This window comes from Octopus bimaculoides, chromosome 6, assembly GCF_046866305.1.
Source record: "Octopus bimaculoides isolate indiv1 chromosome 6, ASM4686630v1, whole genome shotgun sequence".
Classification (NCBI taxonomy): Eukaryota; Metazoa; Mollusca; class Cephalopoda; order Octopoda; family Octopodidae; genus Octopus; species Octopus bimaculoides.
Window position 1 is genome coordinate 113,080,545 of NC_142933.1, and position 24,728 is coordinate 113,105,272.

Below are 24,728 nucleotides of genomic sequence, written 5' to 3' on the forward strand. Positions count from 1 at the left end.
TTTTTAAATTTAATATTTTGTTGGGATCCAATATTGCTTTTAAATTAGCGTTATTTATTTTCTCTCTAGATGTTTTATAAGTATATTGTTTTAGGTAGCGTAGCAGTAAGTTATGTAAATGGTATACAAACATATTTCTCTCATCTTCCCCTTTTTAATTTATTGACTTGAGTAAATTCTAAACCTTTAGATCATCATTTTCATCAGGTACTGTCTCATTTGTTTCTGCTACGTTTTGTGCATCAAAATTCAATTACGCATTTACATTTTAATTTTGGTCAAAAATGCAGTTTGCATTACAATTCTCATTTCCTCTGTGTGTGTGTGTGTGTGAGAGAGAGAGAGAGAAAGAGCTTAGTGAATTTAAGTGATAGGAATAGGACTTGTTCCCCGTCAGTCTTTTTCCATGGACTGTAAATACATTCACCAACGACACAATAATATTTATCCAGATTGATGAACAGATTCTTTATAGGTGAATGAACGAACGAAGTGTAGTTTAACAGAACAGGTGAATTGCTGGACCAGAAATATTTGATATAAGACACGTTCAAAATACATGTTTAATTCAGTGCAAAACTTACTTAAATGCCAATCTATTCTGTTCAGCGTGTGTACATAGGTTTTATAACCGTAGGCTATGTTTGAACATTCCTCCTTCAGGATTAACTTGAGCGTCATACGGTACAATCTGATCATTAGTGACAAGAAACATTTAACAAAGCATGAAATTTCGGTCCCCCAAACCAGTCTATGAGTAATCGACTCGTGCAACAAAATTGCTGTGAGTACAGTCATCCCATCCATTTTAGAAATGCGGGGTCTTGAATTTCATCGACGGATCTCGTTCTTGAAATTTTCGGCAAAGAAACTGAACTAAGAAAAACCGGAATGTAAAGAAATGAGGAAGAAGACCTGGAACTGTATGAGGATCAACTGACAGAATAGAAGAATTTGGAGAATATTTTACAACAGATACGATGAAGAATATCGTGATTCCTCGGATAATTAGTGTGATGTTATGTGTTGTAAAACAGTATTGTTTTATACTGTTTCTACATAACAAAAGAATAGATATCACGACTGATAAAAAGTAGAAATAAGATGTAAATAGAATTTTGTATTGAAGTTCCATTTATTTCCAGCAAAACTTTACACAAAGAGTAATATTAAGATTGACAAAAAAGTGAAATCTAGTTTATAAAAAGGTGATTTGAAATAGTTTTGCCTACTCTTGTTATTTTCCTACGAAGTCACGTAAACAGGCATGGAAGTTTTTCAAGCTGAAAAATATACGATGTTTACATGAAGACATATTTCTTATCGTACAATTTTAAACAGTATTAGAAAAAGAGACATTTTCCCATAAACGCACTTATTTTCGGTTGAAAACACTCTCTGTATGTGAAACAGACTGTGTTTTGTTGTACTTTACTTTGAAATCAATATCATATAGGAATTCATTGTTTTCATGTTCCAATCGTGCATGCTGAAGTTTTAACCCTTAGAAGAGAGCCAAAACGAAATAACAGAGATTAGGGTAGTGAGAAATGGACCCCGTTTCATTAGTGGGTAGTCTTTAAGCGGGAATATGCGGTACCTTATGAAATATCACTAAATATTCTAGCGACAAGTTTCGGATTATAGTCTCTCCTGAAGCATCTTGATTATTTCTTCTGAGATTATGACCACCTCCACCTTTGTTCAGTTGTTGGACAATCTTATCCGTGTTGATTACTTCTCTCTCCATAATTCTCCTCCAAATTCTTCCTACTTTTCTTGCTGTTGGTTCTGCGGTGGACTTTTATTTTCATCTAATTCTTGATAAAAATCATTCTGGATTAAAATCAAACAGTTCCATTCAAAGAATCGGTCCCCTCTCGTATGGTGTGGGTTTTGACAAGTGAAGCTCTCCTTTGGACTGTCTGTAACTTCGTTATCCCTCACATTGTTTATAGTAGTAGTAGTAGTAGGGCAGCGAGCTGGTAGAATCGTTAGCACACCGGGCAAAATGCTTAGCGACATTTCGTCCGCCATTAAGTTCTGAGTTCAAATTCCACCGAGATCGACATCGCCTTCCATCATCCTTTTGGGGGTCGATAAAATAAGTAACAGCTGAGCTCTGGGGTTGATGTAATCCATAACCCCATCCCCAGAACTTGCTGGCCATGTGCCAAAATTTAAAACCATTAGTAGTAGTAGTAGTAGTAGTAGCAATCTATATCTTTTACTCCAGTATAGTTAAATCCCAGTTTGTACTTTACTATATATTTGTGAAAAAGGCGGATGTAGTCTCACAGGCAGTTGTGCCGGCAAAAGGGTTAGTGAATGTTGTCGGATTGACCTGAAAATTTGCACACCTATGTTAAAAGTACTGGGGAGTTTGCATGGCAATTTTGAGTTTGTTCAATTGAAAGGCGTGGCCTCTCGGGCAAAATTCCTCATCTTTAAATAGTTCTCTCTTATAAAGAGATTTGTAGACACACAGAGATAATCTACAGATATTGGGGGATTTTGTGTTTTTCATGTTTTGTTACATTTGTCAGGTTCCCTTTACTTGCTTTGATGTATTTTTCTACTCATACAATAGTTTGTAGTAGCTTTGCATTGATATCAGGCCTCGCTTTCACTCCTTTTGTACGGGATAGCTATATTCTATATCAGTTTTAGGGTATGGTCCCGGAATGTAGTCAACAGTTTCCTGGGTTTTTCCTCTAAGCTCATCGATTTATGTAAATTCAAGCTCCAAGACAACTCCAAAAGAATTGAATTAATACTTGCCGCAGTTTTATCTTCACTAAAGATGATACTTCGAAACATCTGGACATCTCCAATACATACAGTAGTCAAACAGTGTCTTTTACATACAATATTTCACTTTTTTAAGAAACTCTATTTGATATGGAATGCTGAATTATTCCCTGAATATGTGCAGTAAGGGAGTTTTATTTTTTTGTCTTTGCATGTAAAAGTATTGAAATATGTCCATTTAAGAATAATCCTTTCAACTCTTTTCTTGGAAGTGTGTTTATAAATATTTTGGATTGTATGTGAATAATAAATACATTAAGGAGGGCTGAAGTGCGATATTTGTATAGAAGTGTTTAATACCAGACGGCAATCAGGTTACTGATATACGGAAGAAATCATTTAAGAAACATAAACAAAGCTTTCAGTACACCAAAGTTGATAAAGTTTGGGTGAAAGAGAGTCGAATAATAACCATTACAAAGCGGTCTGGCAGGATGCTTCTGATTTAGAAAAAACAAAAACGAGAGACAGGAGATTTAGTTGGTTGACATTGGAGAGTAAATGTCTGATATATGTCTACAGAATCCATATTAGATGATTGTCAAAAGAGAGTGCGAAAGAGGATTGGTAATAATTGTTTCTGCCATGTTTTGAAATGTTATGGAGGAAAGTGGCAGTTCGAGGACAAAATTATTTACATAACTTATAAGCGTCTGTACCTTCGGGGTTCAAATCCATTTCTTTTTATTTTTATTTTTTTGGAGTTGCCCTTTGCATCTTTACGGTCAGTAAATTAAGTAGTCTGAGCGATTCAATCAGTTGTACACAACCCCCGCAGAATACTTATGTAAAATCTCATTATGTTTAAAAGTGTATTAAATTCAAACATCAACAAAACATTGAGCTTCATAATTTCAGCAAGTCTCTAGTAATTACCTTCGCTGTTAATTATCGTTTGCAAAATCCTCTTCTATATTTGGAAGTAATTTTCTTTGTCAAGTCCTCAATGTGATTATGTTGTTAAAGATGTTTTATTGCTTAATAAATCTAACGTTATCGTGACATTGCCTTCATTAATTTCGGAGACAACTTTCCCCATACCAAACAGTAAACACTTGTAATTATTGATGTTTTACTTGAATAACAAAACGTTGTACAAGAAAACAAAAGTAAATAGGGAAAGAGCAGTGTATTCACGATATGCGTGCGCGTACTGTGTGTGTGTGTGTGTGTGTGTGTGTGTGTGTGTGTGTGTGTGTACACGGAGAATTCACAAAAAAACAACAGACGAAGAAAGGTGGTGTAGAAAACAAACAGATGTATTAGTATAACGCTCGGGAATTGAAAAGTCTTTAACGTTTCGAGCCTACGCTCTTTCACAGAAAGAAACAAGCAGAGAAAAGAATGTGTGTGGTGGTTCACGATCTATCATGGGTGTTGTGTGTATGTGTTTATATATATATATATATATATATATATATATATATATATATGGAAAATGGTGTGTTAGTGTGTGTGTGTGTATAAATGGAAGTGGAGAGACAAGTTACTGAAGAGATTGCAAGAGTGCAATGAAATAATTTAACAAAAAACTATATAAATTAAATTAATAAAGGACTGAACCAGTGCGTGTGTTTATTACCGGCATAATGCCTCTCCCAAGGTTTAATTGTATTTCTTTCAACACACGTATCCACATCAAGAATCTTGCACACGAAATACACATACGAAATAAATATATTTTTATATATGTATGTATATATACATATGTGCATATATACATGTATATGTGTATATATTTATGCGTTTCAGCCAAGTGGCTGCGGTCGTGCTAGAGCACCTCCATGACTTTCCCTCCTTATTCTGTGCTCTCTGCACGTTCCTTGCATGGCTCTTCTCCGCCAGCTGATGTAGTCCAATCAAGACGTTCCATGGCACATCTGGTGTATAAGAGAATTTGACATCACTTCCCTCACTTCGAGCAATCGGTTCATCTGGTATCGAGGATAGGAAAGTGTCATATTTTGTTTTGAAGACCTCTATATCCATGTCTTGCAGGTCTCTCAATTGTTTTGGCAGGGCATTAAAGAGCTGAAGTCCTCTAAAACCTAGGCCGTTACAATACCTTGTTCTTATGTGAGATGCAGTGAAAGGTACCCTTGGTACTATGCAGTGGCGATCTGTACGGGCATTCGTATAGTACTTGATGCCAAAGTTTGGTAACAGTCCTTCCTGTATTTTCCATATATATATATATATATATTATTGGGTCATCCCATAAATAATGCAATTTTTCAACTACATGAGCTAAAAGTCGGAGGGGGATGGAATAAACTACCTGCATCAACTTTTACCTAATCCTTATTCTTAGTGCATATTTTGAAGAATGCAATTCGATTTTAACAGTTATTTTTTCAAAGCCGTAATGGAAATGACAAAGGATCATATTCGGCATGTTTGCTTGATGAGTTCAATAAAGGAAACAACGCAACGTGCAGTAGGAGGATTATTAGTTCAGTATATGAGGATCGGACAATAAGCGTAAGCCAGTGTCAACGGTAGGTCCAGAAATTCCGAGCCGGAAACTACAGCCTAAAAGACGAATCTTATCCGGAAAGATCTGTAGAGCTCACCGTGGACGTCCTGCAAACCCCTGGTGGAACAAAATCCCATCGTAACCGTAGAGGAACTAGCAGAGAAGCTTGGATTTGGTTATTCAAGTATTCATCGACACCTGCGCTAGATGACAAACGACCATCTTTGGTTTGAAGACGAAAAGTGTTCTTCCATCAGGATAATGCTCGGCCACATACAGCGAGGATAATATTCCAAAGGCTGGATCAGTTTGAATGGGAAACGATGCCCCATCCACCATATTCGCCGGATATTGCCCCCTCTGATATTATTTATTCTGCAGTCTTCAAAATCATTTAGCTGGAAAAAATATGAATCCAGTACAGTCAAGTGAATTTGAAAGGGGCCTTGCAAGTATAGCAGAGAGATGGAAGAGCATTGTAAAAAATGGAGAGTATATTTTAGATTAAAAAGGAACTTTGTCTTAATTTTGAAAAATAAAAGAAGTATAAAAACCGCATTATTTATGGAATGATCCTATATATATATATAGGTGAGAGAGTTGGTATGTGGAAGCACGTAGTTGGATGTATAAAAGACAAAAAAGCTTTCAGTAGTTTTTTCACTCTTTTGTCTGTTATATATTCTAAACAATGATACATATTTGAAATATTTTAAATGTGTCTGTACTTTTGATATATCTTACATGTTCCTTTTCAATGAAATGAATTACTCTAAAGTTGTTTTTTGTTTGTTTTTTAATATTCTTTGTGGTGGGGGGGGGGGGTTGTCAATTATACCTCGTTACACCACGTTCACGAACCTGCGGACATTTTAATTTTCTCAGTCAATTTGTTTACTGCTCAGGTCAAGTGTGATAGATAGATAACTCATTCTCCCACTCATACTTCTAGTTTTATTAGTCGTTTTCTATTTTCCCTTTGACGGCCTTCCACTTCTGCGTAATTACCCCCATCACCGTGATAGCAAATAAATTCACACAGTTAATTGTTAAATGTTGACGTACTTATTTCCTTTGTGCTTCTTTTATCTTCCTTAAGAAATACATTCCGTTTTGTTCAAATACAAACGTGTATATATAATATATATATATATATATATATATATATATATATATATGCATCCTTATTTTTCCTACCAATTTATACATGAACTACTATTGAACTACAAAAGCTCAAAGACAATATAATGTATGGGTATATTTATTTTTTTATATATTATTGTTTTATATATTATTTTCTTCATTTTGTACTTCTTTGTAAAAAAACATTTTCATTCTCCTTCTTCGTGATAATTTGCTTCTTCGCAATGAAAACCGGTTAGAAAAAATCTTTATTAAATTATGCTTCCAGTTCAGCATTCTGGCTTTTTTTCATTTTCCTATATATATATATATATATATATATATATATATATATATATATATATAGGGGGTAAAATATTTGTTCCAGTGAACAATTTCAGGATCTTTTTTTAAACGGAGGCCACAGTTTTCGTTAATGTTTTACGTAGTGTTTTTGGTACCGAAAGACTTTCAAACTTCGTATACTTATCTATTTTGTGTTATAGAACAGAAAAATATTTTTGTATTCGAATTTATTTCATGTAAAAAATTGTCTTATTTCGATAATTTCAACCAATCACTGACAAGTATTCAGTTGTTTATATTTACTCCTTTGGCTGATTAAGCGGTGTAAAGCGTATTTAATCTCCATAACTTCTGACATTTGCAGAGAGGCAATACGTGTGTTCGTTTTACTTCGTTAAATTTGCTTTTTTCATTTTATTTTTTTTTTCTTCGTTTTATTTGCTTTTTTCTTTTTAAATTTGCTGTTTTACCCTAACCCTAACCCTAACCCTAACCTTAGGGTTAGGGTTAGGGTTAGCCTATAATAGAAAGGTTTATTAGCTACTGCCAATATGCTTCAGCCATTTTTTGACAAGGAAATAATAATTTTATCACCGATAGAATTGTTTCAGAATCGTTTGTTTATGTAGTCGGCACTTAATGTATATCGGCTGAATGGACGTCAGTGATTGGTTGAAATTACAGAAATACGACAACTTTAACATGGAATAACTTAGGGATTTCTTTTTTTTTTAAGAAGACTAAGAGAAAAAGATGTTTTATATGACACATTCTACCAGTGTTCCAAGTTTCAAAGTGTTTCGTTAAGAAAATACTGTGGGCCCTCGTTTTAAAAAAGATCCCAATTTCAAATCGAAACTGCGTATTTAGCTGTCCACTTTTATCATAAAACGAGGTGTTATCTATTCGTGATTAATCAAATTTAATATTACTTACAAAAGTTGGAAACTGGTTTCGAAATTAACAAAGGCATCGCAGAAGTACGTTTCATAAAGTTTCAAATTAGTCCGACTTTTTATTTTGACCAAATTTCAATTCCAACCCGATAACAACACACTATTCTGATCATCGAAGCTGTGAAGTGCTAAGTGCGCAAGTTTAAGTAGTAAAAGCACAAAGTCTACATTACGTTTCTTTTTAAAATAGATTCCCAAAATATAAACCTCTAAGGAATGTTCAGAAAAACATTTTTAGTGAAACTGAAATATTCTAGACTGATGTCACTTTAATTTTAAATTTCATTCATTCTAACTTATGTTGTTTAAAATTTTTTGTCAATTTGCTATCATTTTATAATAATTAACAGAGGTGTATCTGACAATAAGTTACTCGTCAAGATTTAAATAGTTTCTTTAATAAATTGCTGAAATTGGGTAAAACATAAAATAAAGTTTTATTACCATTAACATTTGCCGCTGTAGTTTACAAAATTATCTTCAGAAGTGCATCTTGTTCGCCTTAAAAGTGTGTAAATCATTTCATAAAAAAGTATTTCGCTTTCATTCGTTCTTTACTTAAGAAACACTCTACTTCTGCAATGAAATTTCCATTTAATATTTCGTGATGTTTTTTAGTTTCATCAACTTCCATTCCTTGATTCCATTATAAAAGATTTTGTTTTATTTATACATAATGCATATGATACCATTAAACAACTGTAGTTTTACCAACAATTTCATTACGCCTAGGGAAATTCGGGATAATGTGTGTGTGTGTGTGTGTGTGTGTGTGTGTGTGTGTGTGTGTGTGTGTGTGTGTGTGTTACATAAACTCTTGACACTGCAAAATGTAAAATCAGGTGGAACTAAAACCTAGTCTAATTTCCATTTCTATTCGTAAATAACATAATTCTTATGCTGAAAATTAAATGTCTTCCTTAAGAATGTATTTAGGAAGTTTGTATCTTTTCATAGCATGTGAGACTCCAGACAGTATATTTAGTTACTAACTCTGGAGCTTAAAAATGGTTCAGCCCTTGTCTGGTTTTAACAACTGAAGAAAGATTAAGGCCGTCTTGTTTTCACGTTAATAATGAATGCATAACGCGATTTTAAAACCTGAATTTTAATTGTGATTAACGAATAAAAATACAAACATCCTATATCCTTTAAGTTCACAGATGCACTGACTGTTCAGTGGCCCGGATCTGTTACGACGACAAGGGTTCCAGTTGATCCGATCAACGGAAGAGCTTGACCGTAAAATTAGCGTGGAAGTGGCCGAGTACTCCACAGACACGCCGCTTACCCTTAACGTAGTTCTCAGGGATATTCAGCGTGACAAGGGATGTGACAAGGCACTTTTGTCAGCTGAATGGACTCCAGCCGTGCCCAACCATTTTAATTTTGATCTTGCAACACTATCAGTCTTCTGGAATATTCTTCTTGTCCATGTTTACCTTGCACACCTCAAAGGTTTCTACCTCATCAGTTTGTGAGGTCTTCCTTAGGCCGAGATTCTCGTCTTTAAATGCCTTTAAATGCTAAAGAAGTTATGAAATTAGCTATTTTCGAGAAGTAAAGGTCATTTAATAGTGAGTAATAGTCAGGGAAGAGTAACAGACGATTCAGTAATAGAAGAGTCAAGGAGGGCGCATGGTTAGGGTATTCAGCTCACGATAGTAGGGTCCTGAGTTCGATTCCCAGCGATATGTTGTGTCTTTGAGCAAGACACTTTATTTCATGTTGCTCCAGTCCACTCATCTGGCAAAAATGAGTTGTACCTATATTTCAGAGGGTTAGCCTTTTCACATTCCGTTTCACGCCGAATCTCCCTAAGACAGCTGAAGTGAAGAAACCTATTTTACACCGCGATAAACATTTTTTTTTTACTTCTATTTTTCCAAATTTATTTCCGAATCCTAAAATAATTCTACAACGATATGTTTAATTCAATAGCTTTTACTAAGATTTGCATCTAATCAATTTCCTTGCCTGCAAAGAAAATACATGTATTTATCTTTGAGAGAATTATATGGATATATTAAGATGGAATGATTACGTGATAGTCGCAAAATACCAAACTGTTCAACAAGAGTTGACGTGAATTGCTGCGTTTCCATGAAGAAAACTACTGAAACATTTATATTGAAAACCGACGGAAAACGTTAGTTATATAGCCAGACATATTACATATCTTTTAAAGTTTCCACAACCGCAAACCTCTTCATTTTATAACAAATCAGATAATAAGCAGACATATATCAGATAATATGGTTGTGACGAGAAGATATTATTCTTATCACTTCCTCGGCAGAAAATTGTAAAAGATGTATGTATTCTGTATCATTATCTAGAAAATTGTCTAGATATAAAGTTTTCTCAAAGAAAATTCTATTCCATATTCAGAACTAAATTCATACACCAATCATTCTATAGCCTATTCTCTAGAAAAGGGTTGAAATCTATGTAATGCAAAATCCTGCTGTGTAGCAATTATTTTTATCGATATTATGAAGAATACAATTTTCAAAGTCTTAGTTCTTTCATGAAAATATGACATTACCAAAGAAGGACTGCAACTATCGCTTAATGCAAAAACTGGTCCCATAAATGAAATGATTTAGACTCAGCTAAATAATAGACTTATTTTAATGACCGCAAAAAGGTGGAAAAGGGATCATGGTGTGATTTGAACTTAGAGATGCAGCAAAATACGGAGAAGCATTTTATTTGCCACACCACCTTCTAATGTCTTCTTTTCTCAGTTTCGTGTAATCATTCTTTTCCTGAATACGGTAGGAGGTAAATGTAAAATATCGAACAATAATTAATAAGGAAATTAAACTTGGAGTACATAACAACATAGTCGTGTATTTTACTGTTGGTTCACACCTCAAACTTCGTGAGAAGGAAAGGAATCTTGACTCTGATAAAAATTCAACATACAAGACCGAAATACGGAACTTGATACGTTCAAAACTATTCAGCCTCTTCGGTATAGAGTTTTAACTAAATTATTCAAATTATTTTAAAATGAAAAGCTATTAAATTCTTAGACTTCACCATTCTATTTATGACGTAAATGGAGTAAAGCTAATTAAGGTGTTAAGTCAACTTGATGAGGACATTTCACCACATTCCGAAGGATTTCATATTAAAGCACGAAAAGTTTCTTCGATACCCACTCTCTCTCTCTCTCTCTCTCTCTCTCTTTCTCTCTCTCTCTCTCTCTCTCTCTCCCTCTCTCTCTCTCTCTCTCCATATATATATATATATATATATATATATATATATATATATATGTGTGTGTGTGTGTGGAAATATACATATATATATGTGTGTGTGTGTGGAAATATACATATATATATATGTGTGTGTGTGTGGAAATATACATATATATATATGTGTGTGTGTGTGGAAATATACATATATATATATGTGTGTGTGTGTGGAAATATACATATATATATGTGTGTGTGTGTGGAAATATACATATATATATGTGTGTGTGTGTGTGGAAATATACATATATATGTGTGTGTGTGTGTGTGTGTGGAAATATACATATATATATATGTGTGTGTGTGGAAATATACATATATATATATGTGTGTGTGTGGAAATATACATATATATATATGTGTGTGTGTGGAAATATACATATATATATATGTGTGTGTGTGTGGAAATATACATATATATATATGTGTGTGTGTGGAAATATACATATATATATATGTGTGTGTGTGGAAATATACATATATATATATGTGTGTGTGTGGAAATATACATATATGTGTGTGTGTGTGTGTGTGTGCGTGAAACAGAAGACTCAAGCACTTTTGAAGCGATCAAAACTAAAAGTAGAGCAGAAGCTGTGCGTAACCTCGGGATTCTGGAATCAACTGTTTGTATCTAGAATCTCAAGAAGAAACAGTAACTTGTATACTCGCCATTTTGCAGAGTTGACGAAGAAGACATGCCTAATATATCAATTTCGATGGTCTGTTCAAGATCGCTCAAAAACGCATTCCAGTTGGCGGGCCTACATGGAAAGCTCAAGACGAACATTTTTTCAAGCAATACAACGAAGAAATCACGCAGCTCAGTTAGCATAACAGTGTTGCAAAGGTTTAAATAGGATTTCACAAATGTTATTATCAAGATATATTCGCTCAACTGACAATGTTGCTATCGATGAATACCTTATTGAACTATGTTTTATTAGGAGTCCATTGCAGTAGTGAAACTGGCCTTTGCTACAAGATGTTCCCAGTGTATTCTGGCTACCAAAGATAATAGCCACTGATGTGAGGGATGCTAGCAACAGGAATCTCATATAACGTTGTCGCTTTGTGTAAATAGATTTGAACACGTTAAACCGAACTTGAAAGCTAAATCTCGCGCTTGCGTTGTTCTATTTACCATGTCAACATAGTCGTTACCGTCCAAGTATAAACACAGCAATAATATGATGAGCTTCCGCATAGTTTCCGTCTACCAAATTCACTCACAGTCAATTCAGCCTGGAGTTACAGTACAAGATACCCACTACATCGCGCAGCGGGACTGAACCCGAAACCATGTGAGTACAATGTGATGCTGTAAAGCATCCCTACACCTCTGTGTGTTTGTGTAGCAAGACCATTCAATCCATACCATGTCTGATCGGGTACAACAAATCGTCTCTACTTACGTAAAGTTCGTAGTTCGTTGTTTTTAGAAATTACTTTCTGTATTTTTATAGGTTTGGATTTATTGACTGATTTCACAGGTGATAAAGAATCCTTAACTGGTATATTTTAGATTAAGAAGAAACAAAAAAGGAAATGGAATCTTTTGTAATATATATTTAATACTTTACATTGGATAGTTATGACCTAATAAATAATATTGATTCTTCATTCCTAAAGTGTGTGTGTGTGTGTGTGTGTGTGTGTGTGTGTGTGTGTGTGTGTGTGTGTGTGTGTGTGTGTGTGTGTGTGTGTGTGTGTGTGTGTGTGTGTGTGTGTGTTAATATAGTTTCAATATTGGCAATTGTTGTCAGGCAAGCCTTTTCTCTCTCAATCGCGAGTCAATCAATAATATCTACTTTAATTTCCATAATGGAACAACGACTAATGAATATAGAATCAAATGAAGAGATTGCAAGAAAGATTTTCTCATAATTTCTTTTAGAAAATAAACGTTGAACAAAATTGAAAACAAAAAAAAAGACATTTAACTGGATTTTTGTTGAGGTATTTCAAGTGTAACGAATCCAGAAGCATACCAGATATATTTCATTCAGAGATCAGTTCTTCCTGTAGATAAATTTTTCTCAACGTCTAATAAAGCTGTGTGGGAGAGTGAGTAGATGGATGGATAGATGAATGGATGGAGATATAGATACAGATATACAGATAGATATATGGATGGATGAATGGATAGATAGATAGAAAGATTGACAGACTGACACAGGTAGGTAGGTAGGTAGATAGATAGATAGATAAACAGACTGATATGCCGACAGACTGACTGATAGATAGATAAACAGAAAACAGATAGACAAAAAACACTGATAGACGGACGGACGGACGGGCAGGCAGGCTGACTGATTGACTGGCAGACAAACAGGCAGGCAGGCTGACCTACAGTTAGATAGATTAGACAGACAGACTGACTGACATATAGATAGACTGATAGCCAAAGTAATCCAGGCGGTAATCGAATGAAGAGTTCAAAGTTGAGGTTGCGAGGTCAGTCTGTGTAAGTCTTCAAGATACAATGTAAAGACAATATGCGTTAAAGATGACAACATCTGGAAAACGATTTTTTAAAAATTAGTTTATTAGATTAGCGCGTAGTGATTTTGTGTGTGTCTTAGTTTCGTTTCAGCAGTACTCTTCTTACACATACATGGACACTCTTTCACCTCAAGCCTACCACCCCCATTAACCAACACCACTATACGTTTACGTATCCTATCGCGCATGCGCACACATACTCGATTCCCCTTATACTCGATTCCAGATGCAAATACATTCCGATAAATGCATTACAAATTACATGACTCAAAGGCCGAGAGATTCCGGTTTATTCTGATTGTTTTACCAGGTCTATAATACATTTATATATGCATGGACTCATTTCTCGCTTCGACAGATAGGGGTACAAGACACAGTTGCACAGTGTTCTTACATGCCTGTGGAAAATTACCATTATCTTATGGCCGCCTGTGTATGAAATCAAGGCTGACAACTTCCAGTAATATTCTCTTCCTGTCCGTGTCGCTTCTTTCCCTATTCTCACTGAGTTTATAAAGAAAAATCCGTGCTGATGTTTTGGTTTGCTAAACAATCTGCACGATTAATATTATAATGGTTTGCCTTTCTCATTGTTTCGTCCTTATATTGGTCTGGCGCAACAAGTGCCATAAACACAGTAGTAATCATGAAACAGGATGTGCATGGAGTTATCTTGTCTTAGATGAGAAGATAGAGAGCTGAAGGGCCTCATCTGCCCTAGATCCGTTGGAATGACCGTGCCTTTCTTCTTGAGGCAACTACAAGGCATGCTAATTAAGCCATAGCTGGGATCCTGATAGGTGATACTAACTTCAGCAAGGAGTAGACATGAGAATAGGAGTATGAGGGTGTTCTACACTTCGCAAAACCCTTGAAGTCTTGAACCAGGGCCCCAGTACGGGATGCAGCTTAAAGTTATATTCCGAACATATATAAATATCTGCATATACATATATCTACACACTCGTGTGTGTATGTGTATAATGGTAGAAGTTGTGTGTAGTATTGTCTTCTTCAAATGCATTAGAAGTAAACATTTAATAACTTGACAGAAAATTTAATATGGTTCACCAGAAAATCAATGTCTTGTTGCACGGCACTTCTTTCTGTAATATAAACTCTACTTACCTCTTAAAATGTATCGCTATAAAATCGTTCCAGACGAGCAAAACTTTTTTGTACATGTTTTGCCATAAAATTTCAAGGAAGATCAAATATTTTTTGCAGAACTCTGCATCAGAATTGTCTGTAATTAAATCATTTAATTCCATTTTTTGCATCTGTACAATCTTTCAGTAACATCTCAAAACGCTCGTCTTTCTTGACCTAAACAACTTCCATGTTGTCCTCGTGTGCAAACGTAGCATCTATATATATAACCGGTGTGGGCGTATTTACGTCCCAGTAACCTAGCGGTTCGGCAAAAGAGCCCGATAGAATAAGTACCAGGCTTTAAAAATAAGTACTAGGGTCGATTCATTCGACTAAAAGTTCAAGGCAGTGCCCCAGCATGGCCGCAGTCTAATGTCTGAATTTTATAATCAAGGACATTTAAAATAATTTTAAGTCCACAGCACATACATATTTAGTGATTCTACGACTGGCCCTTGCCGCAGATTCAAGGGCCAGTCATAGAATCATTAAATATGTATGTTCCGTGGATTTTAAATCATTTTAAGTGTCCCTGATTGTAAAATTCATATATTCATCAGAAGAAAACAGTTTTTATTATGATATAATGTACTGATTGATCAATTAAAATATTCGTTAGAAACGGCTGTAATGAATTGACACCTGTCCATCAATTGTTACTTGTACATACACACAGTGCTTTGCTGGTACTTAATATATCGACCATGGAAGGATGAAAAATGAAGTCGACCTCAGCTGAATTGAACTCAGAATGTAATACCGCTAAGCATTTTGCGCGACGTGCTCGCTGCCCTAATGATAATAACAATAATATTACAGTGCCAGGCAGTGGCTCTCATGGCTTTTGATCTTAACTAATTGGAAGTGTTATGTACATGTTTTATCTTGGTATAAAAGACAGGCTACAACAAATATTCTGCTCAATACCACAGATATGTTTGTTAGCTGTTTGACCTTCAGTGGCTGATAATATGTGCATCTTTGGTTACAGGCAGAAGTAACGGGAGAGCATCATAGCCATGTGCTGAGAGGAATTCTTTGGGGTTTGAGTAATTCGCCTCTGGATGGGTGTTTCGTTCATCAAGGCACCTTTTAAGCGAGATAGGGTGTTCGACCTGAAGAAAATTCATACCGGGCCCCGCCTGCAAAGTCATGCGCTGTTTATCTTGATATGAGATCACCATGTCGCTCACATATGGCTGTGATGCATATACCTGGTATACCCTTAATAGATGGGTAGTAATGATGTGTATATTGTGCTTCGTATATCAGTACCCGAGTGTCGCTTTGTTGGCACGCGCTGCTCCTCTCCCAATAAATTCTACTATAGGCACAAGGCCTGAAATTTGGGAGAGGGGATGTGTTGATTACATTTATTCCAGTCTTTCAGTGGTACTTAATTTATCAACCCCGAAAGGATGAAAGGCAAAGTCGACATCGGCGGAATTTGAACTCAGAACGCAACGGCAGACGAACTTCCGCTAAGCATTCCGCCCGACGTGCTAATGTTTCTGCCAGCTCGCCGCCTTAATAATAATCGTTTCTACTGGAAACAAAAAGCCTCAAATTTGGGGGAAGGGATTAAGTCGATTACATCGGCCCTAGTGCGTAACTGGTACTAATTTTATCGACTCCGAAAGTATGAAAGGCAAAGTCGACCTCAGCGGAATTTGAACTCAGAACGTAACGGCAGACGAAATATGGCTAAACATTTCGCCCGGTGTGCTAACGATTCTGCCTGCTCGCCGCCTTAATAATAATAATAATAATAATAATAATAATAATAATAATAATAATAATAATAATTACCCTCCTCATAACACCAACTTGAACTTCCACCTTGTCTCTTGAGGTGTCTGGTTGAGTCCTGGAGTCAACTTATACAAAGCTAAAGCCAAACATATAATAAAAGTACATCGTTTAGTATAAACCATGATGATTTATTTATCAAAGAACTTTTCTCTCATTTTCTACTTCAGTCCCGTCATTCTTTGCGGTGTGTATCCACCACACCCTTCTACCACTCGTGGCTGTCTTTACATTCTTTGATATAAAGGTAGGCATTGCAAAGGAGAATGTCAGTACAAAGAGCTGTTACTGGTAGCCACGTAATATCATACAACCGAACACTGCGCATGTTGGGTGAGAAGGATGCGACCTTTCCTTATATGGACACCCTACAGGGCGAAAAATGAAACGGGTCGAAATAGCATCTATTTGCTATGTTGTTATAATTTTATCCCGGAACCGCCTACTACAAGTTCATTGCTGCTGCTACTGCTGCTGCTGCTGCTGCTCCTGTTGGTAGTAGTAGCTATAGTAACTACACAATAACAACAACATGAGCAGCTACGACCTCAACCTTCCTCTCAGTAATATATAATGAAACGGTTTAGAATTCTCTGGAGTTTCTGGTGGAGCATAAGCAGTAACATTTGAAAACAGGTATATGCAAAATAGTTAAAGCGGTAAAGTCTAGTTGCAACGTTGGTTCATCAGAAGTATTGAAAAACAAATGAAACGAACCCATCTATTAGATGATGGATAAGAACTATTTTGAAACTGTGTTCATGATGACGAAAGCTCTTTGTTTAATAAGTTTTTAATCATGTTTACTCTTTTACTAAATAAACATGATTAACATTTAGTTCCTGGTGTTGTTCAAATTTCTTAAAGAGGAAATTTGTTAAACATCAGAATACCCCACATTGACTGGAACACTACATACCCTAATTGTGTGGGATATGCAGTAATTAAACTTCGCTGATGATAACAGAGTTGCAAAGATATTTATTAAAAGAACATAATATTATAATTATGATAATAATATAGGTGCTAAGGTGCAGTAAAAGCTTTAAAACTAGCTGTATTCTCTGTGTGTGTGTGTGAATCTATTAACATGCCCATAATCGTTTAAATGTGGTATAAGCAAAGAGGTGTCTATCTAGTCTTGAAAACTCGATTTAAAGAAAATTATTGAGGTCAACATTAAGTTAATCATATATTGAAAACCATTTCCTTTTCCGATCAAAGAGTTCAAAAATAAGCTACACACCATGATGCCATAGACAATCTAATATATTTTCTATAATGTATATACTGTAGTTATTAAAACTTTCAAATTTCAAATGTAAAGCAATTTCTCTTTTACTGATTCCGTATTTTTTTCTTTTGTCTGAGTTTTTGTTATTGGCTCACAGAATACTACCAGCGCACAGTTCCATCGTCATCATAACCATCATCATAGTCATCACCAGTATCATCATCATAACTGTTATAAATACCATCAACAAGTGAAACATCTCTTGTTATTTAAATTCCTACCCGAAATTTAAAATTAACTTCCACTTTCAGACAGACATTTTGAAGGAAAAGAATCAGTCAAATATTTTCAAGATTCATTTACTCCAAGAACTTGTTAACGTTTGAGTATTTTTAAGTATATTAAATGGAAGCTAATCAATGGATGTATAAAGGATTAAGTATTTTAAGGATAATTCTTATAATGCTTAATGATATTCCCACGCTTTCTGGTAATAATCTGATTGTAACAGAAACTGGGTAACTGACATGAAGACAGGTCTGTTAATGTTGAGAATGGAATTTTACTCTACGCCTCTGGAAGAATTAAATGGAGTCTGAAAAACGTTTTCTCTGGTTTTGAAACATGAAAACAGCTTTATCATATACGAGTAGAGAAATGTGCTGTGATTTACAAAATAAAGGTATTTTATAAAGAAGTATCTAGCAATCAAATATGAACTGTTCTGTGAAATATCGCTGATAGATTTCACTAAATATTTTTGAGTGATTATCGATCTCACACTATTCAATGAACGATAATATAGCAAAATTATATGCAGCCATTTTATTTAAAATCATGGATATCTTCCTTCTTTTAATAGTAATTCTTCCAATCGTGATTAACAGCTCCTTAGTTATCGGTGACAACCGCTATGATATTAGTGACAATTGTATCCTAGCGCCACCATTGAAATTTGCTCTTTACTAAATAGTAAATTTCACTGAGGTGTTTGATTAATAGCTTATCTTTTAATCAGTGTGCCCATTTCTGACACAATACTCATGCTATGATTTATGATTTAAGGATATATCTATCGCTGATATTATAGCATTTCTCAAGTAAATGAATGAGAATTGAAGAATACTATTAGAATAAGGAAAATATTGTTGGTAATATAAATGAAAATATATTCTTGAACAAGAGATAAGGTATTATCAAAGTATTCTGCTCTTGATATTTATTTAGAATTCTTCTGCCAAATAATCGAAAAGAGACTTGAGATATTTTTATTGGCTTTCTCCCAAAATTACAAAAGTTCACAGACCCAAGTAACAACAAAAGATCCCTTTAGTATAATTTTGCCCTTTTTACGTCCTAAGTTATGTGAAAGCTTTAGCTAACCCTTGTCAATCACTTTATCTCATTATAGTTCACTATCTGTAATCAGTATCGATGTATTTGTTTTTTCTTGTCTTGTATCATGAGAGGATTCTATGATATCCGTCTCAACATTACGTGCACAGTCACCAAGTGTGCAAACTTTCTATCGCGCCTCCAAACCAACAAACTCACCGATCTTCACTTTGTCCTTTCCATTACCTTCAAATATTACCCTTCCAAATTAGTTCCTACCCTCATCTAATTCTTCCATCTTTCTCTCTATGCAAAGGTTTTCTTCAAATTTGTAGAAATCGGTCATTCCCATATCCCAGAAGGTCAGCATCTCTAAATTTTTTAGTTATCAACTATCACCTTAACCAATATCTCAAAATTAGAGGAAGTAATAACAATTTTTTTTTCTTTTGTTACCAATCATCCCTCGCTCTTAAGAACTTCACAATATTCTTTTATTGGGAAAGCCATTGAATGTGTTCGCCTTGAGAACCATCTGACGGAATCCTCTGGATAGAAGCTGTTCTCTGACTGATCTATCGTTCACTGACGCGGCCCCCACGACGCCAATTATATCGACAGAATTTTAGCTACAAAACTTTGATATGACTCTCAGATTTTAACTCAGCATAGTCATACGTGATTATTTGATGTAGAACACAGTTCGTTGGGTAAAGTGATTAAATATATTTATTATATGAAAGGTTAAGTCTGTCAACTTTTGTTAGATAGATAGATGGATAAATAGATAGATAGATAATTAGCTACAGAAAAATTCACTTAATAACAAGCACATTTAACAAAATTGTCATTAGAATTAATATATTTATTAGTTTCTCCAAGACAGTTCAGTTCATTTAATAAAGACTGAAAAGAAAAGCAACGAAATCAGTGAAGCAAAAATAACATTCGATGACTTTTTTAAAAGCCTACATAAATTAACAAAGAAACTATTTTTATCAGTCAAACCAGAATCGTATGAAAATAAGATAGCAAAAGCAAGTTAATAGAAATTTCTTTTCATAATATAATACTACTTAATACTTCTCTAGAGGGTGAAGCAATATAGAAGCTGGCTTGTTTCCACAAATAAACAATTTATTTGGCCTTAGATAGTAAAATCTGCATAATTGAACAATCTGCGGTTAGATTTGAAAACATGATTTATTAATAATTTCAGAAATGATAACTTTATTTTCCAATAAATAATATACAAGATAGGAATACTGACTTTAATCACCAATGACAGATGTTAAAGTATTGTTGAGGTTCTCATCTGCGATATTTACTACAGATAAAAAGAATAACATTGTTTCTTGAAATTATGTTACTCTAAATCAAAGGCATCAAGGAACCAATGACAGATGAAGTTCCTCTTTGGTCGCTCAAAAACCTCAATATAACAGATACGACAGTTTCCGCTCCTGAGAGTGGTCCATCTACAGAATGTGTTTGTGACGTTCGGGTTACAAATTCAAGTGAACGTCTTTTTAGGACTTCTCACCGTCGGTCGACGACTTACTCCAGATCAGCTTCGACATTCCATATATTTCATTATATTAGGGACTACATTGCCCAGTGACTGCTTTTTTGTAGTGTAAGGATGTCATATGACGAGATGACTGCTATTTCTAACTGGCTGATCTACCGCGTAGAGGTTGCTTCGATGATGTTGCATTGCTTCACTGTACAGCGCTGTTCCCTATGATGGTCTCTTCAATGGTCTATACTACATAATCTCTCGCGCTCCCACGGTCTTTCTCTCCCTCTCATATATATATATATGTGTGTGTGTGTTGTATATATATATATATATATATATATATATACACACACACACACACACACACACACACAGGGTTGACCAAAAGTTACCCGACAGTAAATCAAAATTCCATAAATACTATCTGTAATTCTCTATTGACTCTAATGGGAAAATGTGGCGCTCAAGAAGGACTTCACTTTGAACAATTTTCATACTTCATATTTAGATGCTTTTATTAAATTCATTCAGTTATTAAGCATAAATGAATCTTGGAGTTAAATGGTTTTGATTTACTATCGGGTGACTTTTGGCCAACCCTATATATATATATATATATATATATATATATATATATATATATATATATATATATATATATATATATATAACGTTGGTGTCTATGGTTCAAGACTTAGCGGTGCAACAAAAAATATCGGTAAACTATGTATCTGACTTAATAAGTAGTGAGGTTCCTATAATCGACTGCAACCTTTTTAAGGTTTTACCTCATGATGACTGCAGTTCAGTGGTTGAAACAAAAAAAAAAGAATTCACACACGCGTACATACATTCCTACATATATATATATATATATATATTATAGATATATAGAGGTTTTTCTTGCTATGTTAATGAACTTAAGATTATTTGCTTAAAGTCATTTTTAAAACTTTTGAATTATTGTTTTGTAACTCAACATTTTTTTCAACAGCCTCTGGGAAGTGGTGAAGCAGGTAAATTTGGAAATATATCGATCCGAATGCTAATCTTCTAAAATTCCTTATCAAATCTGGCATTCAATCAACACGAATGATTCTGCTAAAAGAAATCTTGTAAATGGCATGCAATTTAAATCAATACTCCACTTTTCACAGATTTTATTTTATATCACAGTTCTGTAGTTCAACCAATTTAATTCAGACTTCTCTTAGTGGGAACGAAACAAAATTTCTTCATCAGCTAATTCTGTTAACTAAATACATGGGAAACGAATTTCACTCAAAACCAATTCTTGTTTACAACAAGCTGAACAGATAAATGTAATTATTTGAAACTAATTTCATCAGCGAAGAGTTTTGTCTGTAACAAAGTCTTGACAAAAATTCTACATTTTATTCGAAGATAAATTTACTCGAAATTTTATTTGAGGCGAAAAGATAACTTCGAAAAAGGTTAAATTTTCAGGTTGTTGTTAACTATAGTTTTTGTGGGCTGCTATGTTTTGCATTGCCTTCGATTATAACCACACGTTTTGCAGATAAATCCATGTTATATTATGAAAAGTGATGTACAGTAGGGGCATATCAGGAGAAGTAACGATTAGGTTGTGAGAAAATATTTAATGTTTCTATAGATTTTACTTCTCAGTAAGTTCTCAGATACATTATTTTAAATAGATAGGCAGTGGTTATGCTTTCGGAAGAAATTATATTGTGTGTAAGAGCGTTTCTGTACTTTTATGTCTGCCTGAATATGACGTGTATATTATTTATCTCTTTATCTGTAACAGAATGGATGCAGAAAACATTCAAAAGGCACCAAGGACCTTCTTATCATTGACAAAATGGTAATGAAAAGAACTACAAATGCTAACACACTACTCTGTGGATGGTGTGAATCGACTTCAGAAATGTTTAATACCTGGACCCATTCTTGGATTGCAGAATCTCTTAAAATGTTTGGCATTGCTTGAAACTTTTGTCAATATTCTCGTGGCTAGTATGACACGTTGGAAAACGAGCATGTTGGTGAACATGAAAGTACTTCGAAGTGTGCCTTTTAAAGGGGTATCTGTCAAGGGGTCTTTTCTTCCTCTTGTTATTTATCATCTCAATAGCACGAGTCGAAACGAGCTACAAACTCGGGAGAAATTCATCCTCTGTTATTCATTTATTCTTCATTGATGACCTAAAACTATTAGCAAAGTCTGAAGAAGAGATCAATTCACCTGCTAAAACAGTAAAGGTGTTTTGTAGTGATATTGGAATGAAGTTTGGTATCAAAAAATGTGTGACTTTGGTCACGAAGACGAGGAAGAAAGAACATTTAATTGGAATAAAGTTACCGGAAGAATGGATTTTGGAATCTGATGAAAATGGAATTCTGGAACTCCATGACATTATACATTGGAGAATTTTTTTTTAAAAAGTGAAAACGATATATTTGAAAAGGTTACCACATATAATGAAATCCAAACATGGGAATGAATTTGATAAATATGATCTACAGTTGGGAGGTTCGTGTCTTGCATTACACTGTTGGAATAGAGGAGTGGGGGGAGCGAATGATGAACTAAATACAGACAGAAAAATAAGAAAATTCCTATCTATATAAGACGCGTTCCACCCGAAGGTAAATACCAGCAATTTGTGAATGAAGTGGAAAATTGGAGGGAGAGCGCTTAATCGAATTTCTAGTGTGAAGAAGAAAGGACCATAAACTTCTACCTAGCGAACAGTGGAGGACAATTTCTTAAACATACTGTAATAGAACTAGGACCTATTTGTGTTAAACATGAAGAGAACATATCGAAGTGAATTATGAAAGTAATTTATGAGGAATGCGGTTATAGCCACAAATTTATGACGAATGCGGTTACAGTCACAACTGTGAAAAACACCAAAGTGGCTCAGAAGTGGAGATTTAAAACAGAGAAAGTGAGAGTTAGTTGGTGGTTACTCCACATTCAGTAAGCATGGATATTTATTCCACTGCTTCTACGAAAAAGTGACGCCTAAGTATTCAATAATCCTATTGCAGCAGATGGCAAAATATTAGTTCAGAGAAAATACAATTGACGCCATGATGATATTTATCCCAATTGACACTAAAGACAACCACCAGGTACTGCGAGTTGACTCTATCGAAAGTTTTGGCTTAATCCAAGTGAATCATAACCTCATCGGAGCCACCATTATTATCTGCCCTCTTTACTGTGTTTGGTAGAGAGAGGAGGCTGCCATTGATAGATTTGTTAGGAAAAGTAAATGTCTAGGACATGTCTCACCACACTACCGAAGACAAGTGCCAATCTCCGAACGAACACTTTGGCGAAAGTTTAATATTCGGTTTTCGTCAGTTATTCGCTGAAAATTGTTGAGGATTTCCCTTTTGCTCATGTCTTTTCAGCAACATCATTTCACGGTTACCACAGTTGAGAATGTTCCCAGTTTGTTTCACATTGCAATAAACATCTGCCAAATGGAGGAATAAACACGTCTGATATAAACCATTCAAATCAGGCGATTCGTCCTACGCAACCACTCACCACCAATCGTATCTCAACAACCGTTATATAGGTTTCTGGCAGTTCTAAAAGTTGATGTAATTAATTGTAGGTTTAATTTTTCTAATGATCTTAATGGTGATGTACCAGTGTTTGATTACTAGTTTATTGATTACTACAGCAGTGTAGAAAGAATGATTTAATAGTGAAGTGACAGTGGTATATGCTATATCAATTTGTATTTTTAATAATCCTTTCTACTATAGGAACAAGTCCTGAAATTTGAGGGGATAGGGTTAGTCGATTACCCAACTGGTACTTTATCAACCTCAAAGGATGAAAGGCAAAGTCGACCTTAGCGGAATTTGTATTTTTAATAGTAACTGATGTTATTAGCGTAGTAGTATTGTTTTCTGTGGCATCTATTAATAGCGTGGTAAGCTAATGAACTTGAGGAACAGCGGATCTTAAATACATGTTTTATATAGCCTGCACGCTATATGTATATTCTATGTTTATCAACAGTATTCAAAGACAGCCTGTCAATATACTTTTTTCTCTCTTACTGTTAACTTACCATTTTTGATTGAAAATAAAATAGATTCGGTCACTGTTGAACTCATCACCAAGACTACAGTGTGTTAACAACAAAAATAGAAAATACACTGAACAATGAAAGAAACGTGCTTTCTCATAGTAGTAGCAATTGAGAAAGAGGTGATTTGG

The 24,728-nt window shown here is 34.7% G+C and overlaps 1 long non-coding RNA gene across 1 annotated transcript in view; it reads left to right on the forward strand.

Moving 5' to 3' along the window:
- Positions 1–24,361, forward strand: part of LOC128248093 (uncharacterized) — a 92,206-nt gene extending 67,845 nt beyond the window's left edge. Inside the window, exon 2 of the long non-coding RNA XR_016242397.1 lies at positions 22,287–24,361. This is a non-coding gene — a long non-coding RNA (uncharacterized LOC128248093). The remainder of the gene's footprint in view (positions 1–22,286) is intronic.
- The last annotated feature ends 367 nt before the right edge of the window (positions 24,362–24,728 follow it).